The 17,098-nt window shown below is 44.3% G+C and overlaps 1 long non-coding RNA gene across 1 annotated transcript; it reads right to left on the minus strand.

The window, feature by feature from the left end:
* Positions 1 to 1,063: 1,063 nt before the first annotated feature.
* LOC120979393 lies at positions 1,064 to 14,628 on the minus strand. Its single transcript, XR_005774279.1, has 3 exons — positions 14,618 to 14,628; positions 14,301 to 14,307; positions 1,064 to 1,343 (listed from the first exon to the last, which is right to left on the minus strand). It is a non-coding gene; the product is annotated as an uncharacterized LOC120979393 (long non-coding RNA).
* Positions 14,629 to 17,098: the final 2,470 nt, after the last annotated feature.

Consider the following 17,098-nt stretch of genomic DNA (forward strand, 5'->3'; position numbering starts at 1 on the left):
CCCATTCCTTCCCGTCCTTGGACACATCTGTCCATGGACTTCATTACGGACCTGCCTCGTTCCTCGGGGAAGACTGTGATTCTGGTGGTGGTGGACCGTTTGAGCAAAATGGTGCATTTCATCCCTTTTCCTGGCTTGCCCAATGCTAAGACGCTGGCGCAGGCATTTATTGATCACATTGTCAAATTGCATGGTATTCCTTCAGACATAGTCTCTGATAGGGGCACGCAGTTTGTTTCCAGATTCTGGAAGGCTTTCTGTTCTCGCTTGGGGGTTCGGTTGTCATTCTCTTCTGCTTTCCACCCGCAGTCGAATGGCCATACAGAGGATAGATTCGCCTCGTCTTTGTCATCTATTTGGCAAAAGATTCAGGATAATCTCAAGAGCATGAGTGAGAGATATAAGCGTGTGGCGGATAAGAGACGTGTGCCTGGTCCGGACATGAATGTTGGTGATCTGGTGTGGTTGTCTACTAAGAATATCAAATTGAAGGTTCCCTCCTGGAAGTTGGGTCCTAAGTTTATTGGGCCTTACAAAACCTGATGTCAAACCCATTGTACCCTCGTCTTTGCCTCCTGCTCCGATTGTGGTTGATGGTAATCTTGAATTTCAGGTCTCTAGGATTGTGGATTCTCGTGTTGTCCGCGGTTCTCTCCAGTACCTCGTTCATTGGGAGGGTTATGGTCCTGAGGAGAGGATGTGGGTCCCAGTGACGGACATTAAGGCCACTCGTCTCATCAGGGCTTTCCATAGGTCCCATCCTGAGAAGGTGTTCTCTGAGTGTCCGGAGTCCACTCGTAGAAGGAGGGGTACTGTCACCACCAGACATCTGAGAAGCTCTGACAGACGTCCTTCAGAACCTCCTCCTTGAGGTTCCTTTTGTTTTGCTTTCATTTTCTCATCTTGTTAGCCTCTCTCAGCTGTCATGTAGTTGCACTGATTGCATCCCTTTAAATCCCTCCCCATACTGCATCACTTTGCGGTTTATATTCCTTCCTGGAGTGTGTGCATGCTGTTCCTACTTCTGAGTCTTCTACAAGATAAGTTTTGTTCATTCATTTGTGTTTTTCTGTTTGCTGGATCCCAGGTGACCCTGACTCCCTCCGTATCTAGTGTAGGGAGCCGGTGGTCGTGTCCCCTCACTATTATAGGGTGTGCAGGTGTTATACAGCCGAGGTACGAGGATATGTGATCATCTACCATTGGGATTTTCGCATAGGCTGAGCAGCCAGGGAGAGAGCCAGGTCTGATGCAGGGCTCTCCCTATTTGTTCCTTAGTTTTGGATCCAGTCAGTCGTATATTCATTTTGTGTTTTCTAGTTTCCTGCACACCTTCCGTGACACTTATTTTATTCACCGATATACCATTACACTTTTGTCTACTTCTGAACATTTGAACTCTTGCCTTTAAAGATCTGGATAGATTGGAGGCATGGGCAGAGAAGTGGCAGATGAGGTTTAACACTGACACATGTAAAGTTATACACATGGGAAGGAATAATTCAAGTCACCCGTACATACTAAATAATGAAATACTGGGTAACACTGACATGGAAAAGGACTGAGGAATTTTGGTGAACAGAAAACTAAGCTGTAGAAACCAGTATCAGGCAGCTGCTGCCAAGGTCAATAACATATTGGTTTGCATAAAAAGGGACATGATAAGAACATACTGTAGTCCTACTACTTTACAAATCACGAGTCAGACCACACATGGAGTACTTGCAGAGATGGAGAGGGTTAAGAGGAGGGCAACTAAAGTAATAACTGGAATGGATGGACTACAGTACCCGAAGAGATTATCAAAATAATAGTTATTCACTCTAGAAAAAAGACGAATCAGGGGAGATCTAATTACTATGTATAATATATCAGAGGACAGTAGAGAGATCTATTCCATCATCAATTTATCCCAGGACTGTGACTGTGATGAGGGGACATCCTCTGCGTCTGGAGGAAAGAAGGTTTGTACAACAAACATAAAAGAGGATTCTTTACGGTAAGAGCAGTAAGACTATGAAACTCTCTGCCTGAAGAGGTGTTGATGGTGAGTTCACTGAAAAAGTTCAAGAGGGGCCCAATCACTGGCAACAGGAGTTGTCCCAGAAGATTGGAAATTAGCCAATGTTGAGCCCATTCACAAGAAAGGTAGTAGGGAGGAATCGGGCAACTATAGGCCAGTAAGCCTGACATCAATAGTGGGGAAATTAATGGAAACCATACTTAAGGAGAGGATTGTGGAACATCTAAAATCCCATGGATTGAAAGATGAAAAACAGCATGGGTTTACTTCAGGGAGATCATGTCAAACTAATCTTATTGATTTTTTTGATTGGGTGACTAAAATAATAGATGGAGGAGGTGCAGTAGACATCGCTTATCTAGACTTTAGTAAGGCTTTTGATACTGTCCCACATAGAAGGCTTACCAATAAATTGCAGTCTTTGGGCTTGGACTCCCATATTGTTGAATGGATTAAGCAGTGGCTGAGGGACAGACAACAGAGGGTTGTAGTCAATGGAGTATATTCATGACCAAGGTCTTGTTACCAACTTCTGGGACCCATATTGTTTAATATCTTTATCAGCAAAATTGCAGAAGGCCTCGATGGTAAGGTGTGTCTTTTTGCTGATGACACAAAGATTTGTAACAGGGTTGATGTTCCTGGAGGGATACACCAAATGGAAAAGGATTTAGGAAAACTAGAGGAATGGTCAAAAATCTGGCAACTAAAATTTAATGTTGATACGTGCAAGATAATGCACCTGGGGCGTAAAAACCCAAGAGCAGAATATAAAATCAGTGATACAGTCCTAACCTCAGTATCTGAGGAAAGGGATTTAGGGGTCATTATTTCAGAAGACGTAAAGGTAGGCAGACAATGTCATAGAGCAGCAGGAAATGCTAGCAGAATGCTTGGGTGTATAGGGAGAGGAATTACCAGGAAAAAGAGGGAGGTGCTCATGTCGCTCTACAGAGCACTAGTGAGACCTCATTTGGAGTATTGTTCTCAGTACTGGAGACCATATCTCCAGAAGGATATTGATACTATGGAGAGAGTTCAGAGAAGAGCTACTAAACTGGTACATGGATTGCAGGATAAAACTTACCAGGAAAGATTAAAGGACGTTAACATGTATAGCTTGGAAGAAAGACGAGACAGAGGGGATATGATAGAAACTTTTAAATACATAAAGGAAATCAACAAGGTAAAAGTTGAGAGAATATTTAAAAGAAGAAAAACTGCTACAAGAGGACATAGTTTTAAATTAGAGGGACAAAGGTTTAAAAGTAATATCAGGAAGTATTACTTTACGGAGAGAGTAGTGGATGGATGGAATAGCCTTCCTGCAGAAGTGGTAGCTGCAAATACAGTGAAGGAGTTTAAGCATGCATGGGATAGGCATAAGGCCATCCTTCATATAAGATAGGGCCAGGGGCTATCCCTAGTATTCAGTATATTGGGCAGACTAGATGGGCCAAATGGTTCTTATCTGCCGACACATTCTATGTTTCTATTTCTGGAGTGTAATAATATTACAGACTATAGCTACTAGAGATGGGTTGTTTATCCAGGGAGTTATTCTGATTGCCTATTTGTAGTCGGGAAGGAATTTTTTTCCCCTTAAGTGGGGGAAATAGGCTTCTGCCTCACAGTTTTTTTTTTTTTTTTGCCTTCCTCTGGATTAACTTGCAGGATAACAGGCTGAACTGGATGGACAGATGTCTTTTTTTGGCCTCATAAACTATGTTACTATGTTAGTATTTTTGTTGCTTGATCTTGTGTACTGTAGTTAACCGCTTTACGTCCGCCCATAGACTATAAACGTCCTATGGGTGGACGTCTATTTCTGAAAGCACGTTTTAGAACGTCCTTTCAGAAATTGCAGCTGCACGAAGCTATGCGCTTCCTGTTCCGGCCCGGCGGTCAGGTGACCGCCGTGACCGGAGAGTGCAGGAGCTGTGTGAGGTCTCTCAGAGACCTCGATCAGCCCTGCTCTGAGGCTGTACAGCGCTGGATTGCTGCTGTACAGCCTCTCTAGGGGTGCATTTGTCCTGTAACTGGGGCTACTATGTCAGCCCCAGTTACAGGAGAAATCAACAGTGAAAAAGAAAAAGTGAAGCAAATGTCCCCCAGAGGTCTTGTATGACCTTATGGGGGACGAAAAGTGTAAAATAAAAAAAATAAAAAATAAAAGGTTGAAAATAAAAAAATAAAAAAAAGTTTCACATGTAAAAAAAAAAGTCCCCAAGTAAGGAATGAAAAAAAAAAGTTAAAAATAGAAAAAATAAAAAAAAGTATACATATTAGGTATTGCCGCGTCCGTAAAAACCAGCTCTATAAAAATATCACATGACCTAACCCCTCGGGTGAACACCGTAAAAAAAAAAAAAAAAAAACTGTGTCAAAACAAGCAATTTTTGTCACCTTGCATCACAAAAGGTGCAACACCAAGTGATCAAAAACGCGTATGTCCCACAAAATAGTACCAATAAAACCGTCACCTCATCCCGCAAAAAATGAGCCCCTACATAAGAAAATCTCTCAAAAAATAAAAAAACTAAAGCTTTTAGAACATGGAGACACTCAAACATCATTTTTTTAGGTTTCAAAAATGCTATTATTGTGTTAAAGTGAAACAAATAAAAAAAGTATACATATTAGGTATTGCCGCGTCCGTAAAAACCATCTCTATAAAAATATCACATGACATAACCCCTCGGGTGAACACCGTAAAAAAAAAAAAAAAAAAACGGTGTCAAAACAAGCAATTTTTGTCACCTTGCATCACAAAAGGTGCAACACCAAGTGATCAAAAACGCGTGTCCCACAAAATAGTACCAATAAAACCGTCACCTCATCCCGCAAAAAATGAGCCCCTACATAAGAAAATCTCTCAAAAAATAAAAAAAACTATAGCTCTCAGAACATGGACACATTAAAACATAATTTTTTTGTTTCAAAAATGCTATTATTGTGTAAAACTTTAATAAATGAGAAAAAGTATACATATTAGGTATCGCCACATCCGTAACAATCTGCTCTATAAAAATGTCACTTGACTGAACCCCTCAGGTGAACGCTGTAAAAATAAATAAATAGAAACTGTACTAAAACAACCAATTTTTTGGTCACCTTGCCCCATAAAGTGTTATAATGAATGATCAAAAAATCATATGTACCCAAAAATAGTACTAATAAAACTGGCACCTTATCCCCTAGTTTCCAAAATGGGGTCACTTCTTGGGAGTTTCTACTGTAAGGGTGCATCATGGGGCTTCAAATGGGACATGACATCTAAAAACCATGTGGAGTTCCTTTTCTTCTGCGCCCTGCCGTGTGCCCATACAGCAGTTTATGACCATATGTGGGGTGTTTCTGTAAACCGCAGAATCTGGGTAATAAATATTGAGTTTTGTTTGGCTGTTAACCATCGATGTGTTAAAGAAAAAAATTGATTAAAATGGAAAATCTGCCAAAAAAGTGAAATTTAAAAATTTGATCTCCATTTTCCTTTAATTCTTGTGGAACGCCTAAAGGGTTAACAAAGTTTGTAAAATCGGTTTTGAATACCTTGAGGGGTGTAGTTTCTACAATGGGGTCATTTATGGGGGTATCCACTATGTAGACCCCACAAAGTGACTTCAGACCTGAACTGGTCCTTAAAAAGTGGCTTCTAAATTTCTAAGCCTTCTAACGTCCTAAAAAAATAAAATGACATTTCCAAAATGATGCCAACATAAAGTAGACATATGGGGAATGTTAAATAATAAATATTTTATGAGGTATCACTTTCTGTTTTAAAAGCAGAGAAATTGAAATTTAGAAAATTGTGCATTTTTCAAATTTTTGGGTAAATTTGGGATTTTTTCATAAATAAAGGTGAAATATTTTGACTCAAATTTATGACTATCATGAAGTACAATGTGTCACGAGAAAACAATCTCTGAATGACTTGGATAAATAAAGGCGTTCCAAAGTTATTACCACATAAAGTGAGATATGTCAGTTTTGCAAAATTTGGCCTGGTCAGGAAGGGGGCAAATGGCCCAGATGGCAAGTGGTTAAACACCATCAGACGCTCCAGTTCAGAATTATAAGGTTACCGAGAGGTTAACGTTTAGACACCAATAAAAATATACACAAGCGGGAGTCATTTGAAAAACCTAACCAAAATGATGCTGCTTAAATCATTCTTGTATGTTAGCAATTCAGTATACTAAGGAAAGAAAAATAATATAAATAATAACCATACATTGCATAGCATAGAATTTCTGTAATAAGATAGCTGCATATACTGGGTATTATACAGTATGACAATGCAGATACTGTACATTTACAATGTAGGATTAAGGGTGAAAGCTTTGATGATACAACATGGAAAATAGGCACAGATAGAACAATATTTGGCTGTGAGGAATTTCTAAATACTGTATCAGATATCCACACTGTTATTAAATCCAGAAAAAAGGAAGCTATTGGTACTCCTATTGTTTTCTATTTCTGTTTCTAAACTTTGTGTACTGTAGCTTTACTTCACGAGACTGGGAGCTTTGCTGGTACAAAGGTTAGATTAATTGGGGAAATAGTTAATAGTAGTGGTATTCTTATCACCTCTTATTCCAATGTATGCTTGATGCAAGAAGAACTTCTGATGTACTGTACCACTGGCACAATAGTATATTATCTTGGATGAGGGGCACAAGATTCATAATCCCAATGTAGCTGTCACATTGACGTGAAAAAATAGAAAAAGGGGAGCGTAAATGGGGGAAATAGAGAGAAAAAAGTAAAAAAGAAAAGAAAGGAGAAAAGGACAGAGAGGTCCAGAGGGAGGATGGATGGGACAGGGGAAAGCGGTAAGGGGGAGGGATTTAGGGTGAATAACGTCTGAAGGGGAGAAGAAATGAGGCGCCAAGGGATACCAAATGCCAAAACCAAGAGAAGAAAGAAATACAAGAGGCTGCTTACATCCAGAAAAACAAAAGTTCAGACCTGCCTGACTAGCAGGCCGCAAAAAATGGTAGATAGATGGAAAAAAGTGGGAGCCAGTGGAGCACCAAGTGTTGAAGGAAAAATGGAGAAAAAGTAACCACTACATATGGCTAATAAAGGCCTATAAGGCCACCCTAAAAGTATTAAGAGAGGAGGCCGTGAGGTGTAAGGCCAAATTAAGTGGTGAAGATTACAGATTAAAATTTAAACATTTAAGAATATAATTTAAAACAATAAAAGTGAGCACAAGTGAATTATTATATTACTCGGTAAAATATGCACACAAGCTTGTATGTTACTCACTTTACCAGGGAGGGCGGCGCAAGAAAAACTCAAGACTAGGGATGAGCGAACCCGAACTGTATAGTTCGGGTTCGTACCGAATTTTGGGGTGTCCATGACACGGACCCGAACCCGAACATTTTCGTAAAAGTCAGGGTTCGGCTTCGGTGTTCGGCGCTTTCTTGGCGCTTTTTGAAAGGCTGCAAAGCAGCCAATCAACAAGCGTCATACTACTTGCCCCAAGAGGCCATCACAGCCATGCCTACTATTGGCATGGCTGTGATTGGCCAGTGCAGCATGTGACTCAGCCTCTATATAAGCTTGGGTCACGTAGCGCTGCACGTCACTATGCTGATACAAGCGTAGGGAGAGGTTGCAGCTGCGACGTTAGGGCGAGATTAGGCAGATTAACTCCTCCAAAAGACTTGATTCAGTGATCGATCTACAGCTGTGGATCATTGAAGTGCTGATATTCAATTGCTCACTGTTTTTAGGCTGCCCAGAGCGTTTTTATATCACTTTTTTCTGGGGTGATCGGCGGCCATTTTGTGGCTTGTGGTGCGCCAGCACAAGCTACCACCAAGTACATTTAACCATCAATAGTGTGGTTATTTTTTGCTATATCCTACATCAGGGTCATGCTTTCATCAAGTGCATTTAACCATCAATAGTGTGGTTATTTTTTGCTATATCCTACATCAGGGTCAAGCTTTCATCAAGTGCATTTAACCATCAATAGTGTGGTTATTTTTTGCTATATCCTACATCAGGGTCAAGCTTTCATCAAGTGCATTTAACCATCAATAGTGTGGTTATTTTTTGGACATATACTACATCAGGGGCAAGTTGAGCCTGTCACCCAGCGCCTAAAAAATAGGCCTCACATTTATATTCAACCAAATCTGTACTGTTTTAGCTGGTCAAGTTATTGTTTGTGACCGTCAAAGCACAGTTTTTGTTCTGGGTTGAAAAACAATTCCCAAATTTGCAATTCTCAAAATTAGTGGTTTCTGCTGTATCAGGCCTACTTTAAATCTATCCCTAAAAGGGTATATTAGATTCAAGGTGCTGATAGGGTCATTCTGAAAAACTTAACACACACGCTACAGTGCAGATCCATGTCTAATTCTGTGATTAAACGTATACCTGTCACCCAGCGCCTAAAAAATAGGCCTCACATTTATATTCAACCAAATCTGTATGTCACGGATGGTGTACAGGGAAACAAGACAATACAATATAATCTATGACTCACTGGATCCACAACTAAGGAACAAAAGGGAGACCCCTGCATGAGACCTGCCACTCTCCCTGACTGCTCAGCCTATGCGAACACCCCAAAGGTGGATGGGCGCATATCCACGTACCTCGACTATCTTACACCTGAAGACCCTACAATTGTGAGGGGACACGACCACCGGCCCCCTACACAGACACGGAGGGAGCCAGGGTCACCTGGATCCAGCAAACAGAAAATCACAAATACATAAACAGTACTTATCTTGCAGACGACTGGGAACTAGGAACAGCAAGCATGCACACACACTCCAGGAAGTTGTATAAGCCGCACACTACTGCATTATGGGGAGGAATTTAAAGGGAAGCAATCAGTCCAACTGCATGACAGCTGAGATAGGCTAACGAGATGAGGAACTGAAACCAAAACAAAAAAAACTCAAGGAGGAGGTTCTGAACGGTTTCTGTCAGAGCTTCTCAGCTGTCTGGTTGTGACAGTACCCCTCCCTCTACGAGTGGACTCCGGACACTCAGAGCCCACCTTCTCAGGATGGGACCTATGGAAAGCCCTGATGAGACGAGTGGCCTTAATGTCCGTCACTGGGACCCACATCCTCTCCTCAGGACCATAACCTTCCCAATGAACGAGGTACTGGAGAGAATCCACAATCCTAGAGACCTGAAATTCAAGATTCCCATCAACCATAATCGGAGGAGGAGGCAAAGGCGAGGGTACAATGGGTTGAACATAAGGTTTCAATAAGGACTTATGAAAAACATTATGGATATTCCAAGTCTGAGGAAGATCAAGACGGTAGGCAACAGGATTGATGACAGACAGGATCTTGTAAGGCCCAATAAACCTAGGACCCAACTTCCAGGAGGGAACCTTCAATTTGATATTCTTGGTAGACAACCACACCAGATCACCAACATTCAGGTCCGGACCAGGCACACGTCTCTTATCTGCCACACGCTTATATCTCTCACTCATGCTTTTTAGATTATCCTGAATATTTTGCCAAATAGATGACAAAGACGAGGAGAATCTGTCCTCATCAGGTAAACCAGAAGACCCCTCTCCCGAGAAAGTCCCAAACTGCGGATGAAACCCATATGCACCAAAAAATGGTGACTTATCAGAGGACTCCTGACGACGGTTATTTAAAGCAAACTCAGCAAGGGACAAAAAAGAACACCAATCCTCCTGATTCTCCGCCACAAAACAGCGCAGATATGTCTCCAGATTCTGATTGACGCACTCCGTCTGGCCATTCGACTGCGGGTGGAAAGCAGAAGAGAATGACAACCGAACCCCCAAGCAAGAACAGAAAGCCTTCCAGAATCTGGAAACAAACTGCGTGCCCCTATCAGAGACTATGTCTGAAGGAATACCATGCAATTTGACAATATGGTCAATAAATGCCTGCGCCAGCGTCTTAGCATTGGGCAAACCAGGAAAAGGGATGAAATGCACCATTTTGCTAAAACGGTCCACCACCACCAGAATCACAGTCTTCCCCGAGCAACGAGGCAGGTCCGTAATGAAGTCCATGGACAGATGTGTCCAAGGACGGGAAGGAATGGGTAAGGGAAGGAGAGGACCTGATGGCCGTGAATGAGGGACTTTGGCACGAGCGCAAGTCTCGCAGGCTGCCACAAAACCCTCAACCGACTTACGAAGCGCAGGCCACCAGAATCTCCGAGCGATGAGATCCAGTGTGGCTCTTGCCCCCGGGTGCCCAGCAAGGACCGTATCGTGGTGTTCCTTAAAAATCTTGTGTCTCAAAGCGAGAGGCACAAACAACCTCCCAGGAGGACAAAGATCAGGAGCCTCTGACTGGGCTGCCTGCACCTCTGCCTCCAATTCAGGAAAAAGAGCAAAGACCACCACACCTTCAGCCAAAATGGGACCCGGGTCTTCAAAATTCCCACCTCCCGGAAAACAACGTGACAGGGCATCTGCCTTCACATTCTTAACCCCAGGGCGGAACGTGACAACAAAATTAAACCTTGAAAAGAACAAAGACCATCTGGCCTGTCTCGGGTTCAGACGCTTGGCTGACTCCAAGTAGGCCATATTTTTATGGTCAGTAAACACGGTAATAGGGTGTCTGGCTCCCTCTAGCCAATGGCGTCATTCCTCAAAAGTCAACTTGATGGCCAACAATTCCCTATCTCCCACATCATAATTTCTCTCTGCGGAGGAGAGTTTCTTCGAGAAAAAGGCACATGGTTGCCATTTGGCAGGAGAGGAACCCTGAGACAAGACCGCACCCACCCCTACCTCAGAAGCATCAACCTCAACTATGAAGGGTAAAGAAATATCAGGTTGTACCAAGATGGGAGCGGAAGCAAAACTCTCCTTGATATTAGAAAAGGCCTTACGCGCCTCTACCGACCAGGAAGAAAAATCTACCCCCTTTCTGGTCATATGAGTGAGTGGTTTAACAACAGAGGAATAATTCAAAATAAACTTCCTGTAATAATTGGCAAAGCCCAAAAAACGCATCAGCGCCTTCTGATTCTCAGGAAGCTTCCACTCAAGCACAGCGCGGACCTTCTCGGGGTCCATGCGAAAACCAGAAGCGGAGAGAAGAAACCCCAGAAATTGAATTTCTGGAACCGCAAACACACATTTTTCCAGTTTCGCGTATAATTTATTCTCCCGCAGGATGAGCAAGACCTGACGTAAGTCTTCCTTATGAGTTTTGAAATCGGGAGAAAAAATCAAAATGTCATCCAAATACACTAATACAAATTTTCTCATTAAATGATAAAAAATGCTGTTCACAAAATGCTGAAAAACGGCTGGGGCATTCATCAAACCAAAAGGCATAACCAAATTCTCAAAATGGCCCTCAGGGGTATTAAAGGCCGTCTTCCATTCGTCTCCTTCTCTGACCCTGACCAGGTTGTATGCCCCTCTTAGATCTAATTTGGAAAAGACTTTAGCCCCAACAACCTGGTTAAACAGGTCCGGGATCAGAGGAAGCGGATAAGGGTCACGAATAGTAATACTGTTCAGCTCCCTGAAATCCAGACAAGGTCTTAAAGAACCATATTTTTTCTTAACAAAGAAAAAACCAGCGGCAACAGGTGACTTCGAGGGTCGTATGTGTCCTTTTCTCAGACTCTCAGAGATATAAGCACGCATAGCGACCCTCTCAGGTTGGGAAAGATTGTATAAACGAGATTTAGGCAGCTTGGCACCTGGGATGAGATTAATAGGGCAATCGTACTCCCTGTGCGGGGGCAAATCCTGAACTCCACTCTCAGAGAAGACATCCGAAAATTCAGAGAGGAAAGGTGGTACAGTCTTAGTAGAAACCTCTGAAACAGATGTCGTGAGGCAATTCTCTCTGCAAAAGTCACTCCAACCATTTATTTGCCTCGCTTGCCAATCAATGGTGGGGTTATGTTTAGTGAGCCAGGGTAGCCCCAACACTAGAGGAGTAGGCAAACCGCTAAGGACGAAACATGACACATCCTCAACATGAGCATCACTCACAATTAAACGGATATTGTGAACTATGCCCTTTAATGATTTCTGAGAAAGTGGAGCGGAATCAATAGCAAAAACAGGAATATCCTTTCCCAAAGTGCATACCTAGAAACCATGAGTTATTGCAAATTGATTATCAATGAGATTGACAGCTGCTCCACTATCCACAAAAATCTCACAAAAAATGCTCTTGCTCTCTAGCGCCACCCTAGCAGGCAGGACAAAACGGGAACTACAAGCAAACGGAAAACCTTCAATTTCCGCCTCAACCCTGCCAATAGTAACAGACGGAACATTTTTAAAAGATTTTTTCCTTTTTGTTTCTTTATTACTCCCAGAAAACTGCCTGTATCTCCTAGAGGGACAAACATTTGCCAAATGATTTATACCTCCACAACAAAAACAAACCCTCCCATGCGAGTTGAATCTTCTATTGTCAGAGGCAATCAACCCCAGCTGCATGGGCTCCTGCTCAGAAGGGGCTAACAGCGACTGAGACCCCTGCGCACAGAATGAGACCGCTGCACTGTCCCGGGACTGAGTATGACAGGAAGGAGAGATCTCTCCTCTCTCTCTAAGACGCCTGTCAATACGAACGGCCTGAGACATAGCAGAATCCAAGGAGGTAGGTCTCTCATGAAAGGCAAATGCATCTTTCAATCCCTCTGAAAGACCATGGAAAAATTGACTTCGGAGTGCAGCATCATTCCAACCAGTATCAGCTGCCCATCTCCGAAATTCTGAGCAGTATATCTCTGCGGATTGTTTACCCTGGCATAACAAACGTAGTCTAGACTCAGCCAGAGCAATACGATCCGGATCATCATATATCTGACCCAGGGCTAAAAAGAATTCATCCACTGAACGGAGGGGCCGTGCCCCCTCCGGCTGCGAAAAGGCCCAGGACTGAGCGTTACCCCTGAGCAGCGATATAATGATCCCCACCCTCCGTTCCTCATCACCAGAGGAATGGGGAAGAAGGCGAAAATGGAGTTTGCAAGCCTCTCTAAAACGCACAAAATTCTCACTACCCCCGGAGAACGTATCCGGGAGCGAGATCTTAGGCTCAGAACAAACTCCATGAACGCAAGCTGAACCGGTCACTTGAAACTGAGAAAAAGTCTTACGGAGATCAGCTACCTCCAATGAAAGACCCTGGAAGCGTTCAGCCAAAAGTGAAACCGGATCCATGCTTGAGGCGGTTTTGGCGGCTTATAATGTCACGGATGGTGTACAGGGAAACAAGACAATACAATATAATCTATGACTCACTGGATCCACAACTAAGGAACAAAAGGGAGACCCCTGCATGAGACCTGCCACTCTCCCTGACTGCTCAGCCTATGCGAACACACCAAAGGTGGATGGGCGCATATCCACGTACCTCGACTATCTTACACCTGAAGACCCTACAATAGTGAGGGGACACGACCACTGGCCCCCTACACAGACATGGAGGGAGCCAGGGTCACCTGGATCCAGCAAACAGAAAATCACAAATACATAAACAGTACTTATCTTGCAGACGACTGGGAACTAGGAACAGCAAGCATGCACACACACTCCAGGAAGTTGTATAAGCCGCACACTACTGCATTATGGGGAGGAATTTAAAGGGAAGCAATCAGTCCAACTGCATGACAGCTGAGATAGGCTAACGAGATGAGGTACTGAAACTCAAGGAGGAGGTTCTAAACGGTTTCTGTCAGAGCTTCTCAGCTGTCTGGTTGTGACACTGTACTGTTTTAGCTGGTCAAGTTATTGTTTGTGACCGTCAAAGCACAGTTTTTGTTCTGGGTTGAAAAACAATTCCCAAATTTGCAATTCTCAAAATTAGTGGTTTCTGCTGTATCAGGCCTACTTTAAATCTATCCCTAAAAGGGTATATTAGATTCAAGGTGCTGATAGGGTCATTCTGAAAAACTTAACACACACGCTACAGTGCAGATCCAAGTCAAATTCTGTGATTAAACGTATACCTGTCACCCAGCACCTAAAAAATAGGCCTCACATTTATATTCAACCAAATCTGTACTGTTTTAGCTGGTCAAGTTATTGTTTGTGACCGTCAAAGCACAGTTTTTGTTCTGGGTTGAAAAACAATTCCCAAATTTGCATTTCTCAAAATTAGTGGTTTCTGCTGTATCAGGCCTACTTTAAATCTATCCCTAAAAGGGTATATTAGATTCAAGGTGCTGATAGGGTCATTCTGAAAAACTTAACACACACGCTACAGTGCAGATCCAAGTCAAATTCTGTGATTAAACGTATACCTGTCACCCAGCGCCTAAAAAATAGGCCTCACATTTATATTCAACCAAATCTGTACTGTTTTAGCTGGTCAAGTTATTGTTTGTGACTGTCAAAGCACAGTTTTTGTTCTGGGTTGAAAAACAATTCCCAAATTTGCAATTCTCAAAATTAGTGGTTTCTGCTGTATCAGGCCTACTTTAAATCTATCCCTAAAAGGGTATATTAGATTCAAGGTGCTGATAGGGTCATTCTGAAAAACTTTTCACACGCTACAGTGCAGATCCAAGTCTAATTCTGTGATTAAACTTATACCTGTCACCCAGCGCCTAAAAAATAGGCCTCACATTAATATTCAGCTAAATCTGTCATTACTGGTGTGCCTGTATTAGTCTAATACGGTACCTAAATAGATAGCCAGATAGTGTTAGGTGTCTGTAAAAAAAGGCCTGAATTTTAATTCAATACATTGGCCCGAATAATATTTTTCTTATTGTGGTGAACGGTAACAATGAGGAAAACATCTAGTAAGGGACGCGGACGTGGACATGGTCGTGGTGGTGTTAGTGGACCCTCTGGTGCTGGAAGAGGACGTGGCCGTTCTGCCACAGCCACACGTCCTAGTGTACCAACTACCTCAGGTCCCAGTAGCCGCCAGAATTTACAGCCATATTTGGTGGGGCCCAATGCCGTTCTAAGGGTGGTAAGGCCTGAGCAGGTACAGGCATTAGTCAATTGGGTGGCCGACAGTGCATCCAGCACGTTCACATTATCTCCCACCCAGTCTTCTGCAGAAAGCGCACAGATGGCGCATGAAAACCAAGCCCATCAGTCTGTCACATCACCCCCATGCATATCAGGGAAACTGTCTGAGCCTCAAGTTATTCAGCAGTCTCTTATGCTGTTTGAAGACTCTGCTGGCAGGGTTTCCCAAGGGCATCCACCTAGCCCTTCCCCAGGGGTGGAAGAGAAAGAATGCACTAACGCACAACCACTTATGTTTCCTGATGATGAGGACATGGGAATACCACCTCAGCACGTCTCTGATGATGACGAAACACAGGTGCCAACTGCTGCGTCTTTCTGCAGTGTGCAGACTGAACAGGAGGTCAGGGATCAAGACTGGGTGGAAGACGATTCAGGGGACGATGAGGTCCTAGACCCCACATGGAATGAAGGTCGTGCCACTGACTTTCACAGTTCAGAGGAAGAGGCAGTGGTGAGACCGAGCCAACAGCGTAGCAAAAGAGGGAGCAGTAGGCAAAAGCAGAACACCCGCCGCCAAGAGACTCCGCCTGCTACTGACCGCCGCCATCTGGGACCGAGCACCCCAAAGGCAGGTTCAAGGAGTTCCCTGGCATGGCACTTCTTCAAACAATGTGCTGACGACAAGACCCGAGTGGTTTGCACGCTGTGCCATCAGAGCCTGAAGCGAGGCATTAACGTTCTGAATCTTAGCACAACCTGCATGACCAGGCACCTGCATGCAAAGCATGAACTGCAGTGGAGTAAACACCTTAAAAACAAGGAAGTCACTCAGGCTCCCCCTGCTACCTCTTCTGCTGCTGCCGCCTCGGCCTCTTCTGCTGCTGCCGCCGCCTCGGCCTCTTCCTCCGCCTCTGGAGGAACGTTGGCACTTGCCGCCCAGCAAACATGGGATGTACCACCAACACCACCACCTGCGTCACCAAGCATCTCAACCATGTTACACAGCAGCGTTCAGCTCTCCATCTCACAAACATTTGAGAGAAAGCATAAATTCCCACCTAGCCACCCTCGATCCCTGGCCCTGAATGCCAGCATTTCTAAACTACTGGCCTATGAAATGCTGTCATTTAGGCTGGTGGACACACACAGCTTCAAACAGCTCATGTCGCTTGCTGTCCCACAGTATGTTGTTCCCAGCCGGCACTACTTCTCCAAGAGAGCCGTGCCTTCCCTGCACAACCAAGTATCCGATAAAATCAAGTGTGCACTGCGCAACGCCATCTGTGGCAAGGTCCACCTAACCACAGATACGTGGACCAGTAAGCACGGCCAGGGACGCTATATCTCCCTAACTGCACACTGGGTAAATGTAGTGGCGGCTGGGCCCCAGACGGAGAGCTGTTTGGCGCACGTCCTAGGATCCGCCAAGGATCGCAGGGCAACATTCTTTGCCTCCTGTCTCCTCCTCCTCCTACTCAGCTTTCTCCTCCTCTTCTTCCACCTGCTCATCCAGTCAGCCACACACCTTCACCACCAACTTCAGCACAGCCCGGGGTAAACGTCAGCAGGCCATTCTGAAATTCATATGTTTGGGGGACAGGCCCCACACCGCACAGGAGTTGTGGCGGGGTATAGAACAACAGACCAACGAGTGGTTGCTGCCGGTGAGCCTCAAGTCTGGCCTGGTGGTGTGCGATAATGGGCGAAATCTCGTTGCAGCTCTGGGACTAGCCGGTTTGACGCACATCCCTTGCCTGGCGCATGTGCTGAATTTGGTGGTGCAGAAGTTCATTCACAACTACCCCAACATGTCAGAGCTGCTGCATAAAGTGCGGGCCGTCTGTTCGCGCTTCCGGCGTTCACACCCTGCCGCTGCTCGCCTGTCTGCGCTACAGCGTAACTTCGGCCTTCCCGCTCACCGCCTCATATGCAACGTGCCCACCAGGTGGAACTCCACCTTGCACATGCTGGACAGACTGTGCGGGCAGCAGCAGGCCATAGTGGAGTTTCAGCTGCAGCACGCACGGGTCAGTCGCACTGCGGATCAGCTCCACTTCACCACCACCTGTGTGCCCTGTTGCGCTGTTTCGAGTACTCCACCAACATGGCCAGTGGCGATG

The sequence above is a fragment of the Bufo bufo genome, chromosome 9 (assembly GCF_905171765.1).
Source record: "Bufo bufo chromosome 9, aBufBuf1.1, whole genome shotgun sequence".
NCBI classification, from domain to species: domain Eukaryota; kingdom Metazoa; phylum Chordata; class Amphibia; order Anura; family Bufonidae; genus Bufo; species Bufo bufo.